This window comes from Belonocnema kinseyi, chromosome 8 (genome assembly GCF_010883055.1).
Source record: "Belonocnema kinseyi isolate 2016_QV_RU_SX_M_011 chromosome 8, B_treatae_v1, whole genome shotgun sequence".
NCBI classification, from domain to species: domain Eukaryota; kingdom Metazoa; phylum Arthropoda; class Insecta; order Hymenoptera; family Cynipidae; genus Belonocnema; species Belonocnema kinseyi.
The window spans coordinates 93045991-93049616 of NC_046664.1; positions in this window are offsets into that span (position 1 = coordinate 93045991).

Genomic DNA, 3626 nt, shown 5'->3' on the forward strand with positions numbered 1-3626 from the left:
GCATACTTTGAATAAAATATTTGTTATCATTCTCTTGAAATAAATGTGTTTTTTTCTTGAAAAAATACCGGTTTCATATGTATACACCTGGTATACTCTGCCCCGGATTACTTATTAAAAATTGCAAAATAAAAAGCAAATTGTATTTATCATGATTATTTTTGTATTTGTTTCTTATTTTGCTTTTAATTGTATTCTAAGCTGCTCTGAAACATGTATCATTTCAATAATTTTATATTATTACAATTCATAACATGCATAAAAATTGAATCATACTAATTCTTATTTCCTTGCTTTTATAATTTTTAAAATTTTTAATGTTTTTTTACGATTAAATAAAAACTACTGCACATCTGCATAGGGTTTAATACAGGAACCTATATAGGGTCCTATATAGGACCATATGTCCTCTTTTGTCTTTTATGTGCTTTTTCCAAAAAGTTCATTTTTGCATTTTTTATCTTATGTTTTACGATTAAAAGAAGATCTACTCGTCCAATCGAAAAATGATTAGTAATAAATTTATAGATCTTTTTAGGCGAATAACTTTTGTATGGTAATTTAAGTTCATACCTTGTGTCGTTTTTTCAAACAACTTTAATATTTTTATTTAGAATGTTATTTTTTACGATAAAATTAAAAACTAACTGTCCTATAGAAAATTATAGCTCTTTTTTGGATGAACAAGTTTTGTTTCATTTTTTCTCGTAGCTTATATCGACAAGTGATTCATTCTTAATTTTTAGTTCTTTCCAGGGCGCGCAATTTGAGCTTTTTCATTTTTTTCGTATCTTGCATAGTTTGACCAAAAAATGGAATTTTTGGATTTTACATTATTTTTGGTACGATCAAATTCGGAGTGTTCAACTTCTGGATCGAATTAAAAAATTTGTTATCGTAGTCCTGTAGGGATTTCAAAAAGCAAAGTTTTTCTTCTCTTGGCTTTTTTTCATATCATGAGTTGTTTGGTTTTAAATGTTCATTTCATTTTGTTTTTTTTTTTTTTTTTGATTTTGAAAATGCTCTAACTTTGATAATTTTCTTTTTATAGAAAAAAGTCATGGGGAAAAATTGTTTGAGTTTCTGAGTACTATGAACAACCGTACATAGAATTTTTAAATCTTGAAAAAATGATGTTTCAAAATTTTTTTGTACGATCAAATTTGGAATTTTCAACTTTTTGACGAGATTAAAAAAGTTGTTATTATAATCTTGTAGGGCTTTCAAAAAGCAACGCTTTTCTTTTCCTGACTTTTTTCATATCATGCGTTGTTTGGCTTAAAATGTTCATTTTAGTTTGTTTTCTTGGATTTTAAAAATGTTCTAACTCTGACAATTTTCTTTTTATAAAAAAAATCAGGAGCATGAATTGTTTAAGTTTTCAAGTTCTATAAACAACCGTGCATAGAATTTTTACATCTTGAAAAAATGTGGCTTTAAAATTTTTTTGTACGATCAAATTTGGAATTTTCAACTTTTTGACCAAATTCAAAAAGTTGTTATCATAATCTTGTCATAATGCAAAAAAGTTTGCACTTTCGACGAAATCGAATGCGAAGTACGAGATACATTATGAGAATGTGTTCGTTAAAGCTGAAGAAGGTTCGACAAAAGAGGATTCTCAATCACCAAATAGAAGTTATCGATGTTTTGACCTTTATTTTTTTTTTAATTGCGCAAAAATGTAGGGTAAACACAAAGACTGAGCGTGTATCGCAAGGTAAATGCATCATTGAGCGTGAAGCGCGAGAATCAATAATCGCGCGCCACAGGCGCGTTCAAACTTGCTAGCCACGCACACGGAGCGCTATAAGAACATGCCCGCAAAGCGGGCAGGTTTTTGTTTACTCTATATATTTTTAAATCAGATTTTATAACAAACTTCTTGATATTTTTGGTTAAAGAAACTTTTTTTAAAAATCTGTTTTGTCTTTCGTGTCCTTTTTCCAAAAATTTATTCTAAAAATTAAATTTTTTTATTTTCAATCTTATTTTTTACGATTAAAAGAAAATCTACTTGTCCTATTTAAAAATGATTAATAAGAAATTTATAGATATTCTTGAGTGAATAACTTTTGTCTTTTAATTTTAATGCATACCTTGTGTCGTTTTACAAAAAATATTTATTTAAAAAAATGTATTAAAATCATTTAATTTTTTTATTTTAAATGTTATATCTTACGATTAAAGAAAAAACTAAGTGTCCTCTAAAAAATTATTGATGAAAAACTTGAATGAGTCTATTTATTTTTTTCATAGCTTGCGTTGTTTGTCAAAAAATTAATCTTTTTAGTTTGATTCATTTACGAATAAAGAAAAACTGCGCATGCTATAAAACAGTAATAATAAACATTTGTAGCCTTTTTTTTCTGATAAACAATTTTTTGGTATCTTATATCGTTAGTCAAAAAATTTAATTTATTTGTAACTTTTAATTTTTAATATTATTTTTTACGGCTAAAAACAAAAACTACGCGTCCTATCAAAAAGTGATTGTTAAAAAATTTCTAGATCTTTTTAGGGCGCGTAATTTTAGTTTATTTAATTTTTTCGTATCTTTCATAGTTTGACCAAAAAACGGCCTTTTTGGATTTTTCATTATTTTTCGTACGATAAAATTCTAAATTTGACCAAATCAAAAAATTTCTTGTGATAATTTTGTAGGGCTTTAAAAAATTAACGTTTTTTTTTTCTCTTGACTTTTGTTCATAACATGCGTTGTTTGACTTAAAATGTTCATTTTAGTTTTTTTTTATTTAAAAAATGCCCTAATTCTGGTAATTTTCTTTTAATAAAAAAAAGTCATAAGAATAAATTGTTTGAGTTTCTGAGTACTATGAATAACAGAACATAGAATATTAAAATATTGAAAAATGTTTTTTTAAAGATTTTTGGTATGATGAAATTTTGAATTGTCAACTTTTCGTCCAAATGAGAAAAGTTGATATGATAATCTTGTAGGGCTTTCCAAAATCAACGTTTTTTCTTCTCTTGACTTTTTTTCATATCATGCGTTGTTTGGCTTAAAATGTTCAATTTAGTTTTTTTTTTTATTTTGATTTTGAAAATGCTCTAACTCTGAACATTTACTTTTTACAGAAAAGTCATTAGGATAAATTGTTTGAGCTTTTGAGATTCAAAAAGTTGAGGTACGATCATATTTGGAATTTTCAACTTTTCGACCAAATTAAAAAAGTTGTTATGACAATCTTCTAGAGCTTTCAAAAATCAACGTTTTTCTTCTCTTAAATTTTTTTCATGGCATGCGTTGTTTGGCTTGAAATGTTCATTTTAGTTTGTTTTTTTTTATTTTGAAAATGCTCTAACTCTGATGTTTTTCTTTTTACAGAAAAAAGTCATTAGGATAAATTGTTTGGGTTTCTGAGTACTATGAATAACCGTTCATGGAATTTCGAAATTCTGAAAAAATGTGGTTTCAAAAAGTTGAGGCACGATCAAATTTTGAATTTTCAACTTTTCGACCAAATAAAAAAAGTTGTTATGACGGTCTTGTAGGGCTTTTAAAAATCAACTTTTTTATTCTCTTGATTTTTTTTTATAGTATGCGTTGTTTGGCTTCAAATGTTCATTTTAGTTTGTTTTTTTGGATTTTGAATATGCTCGAA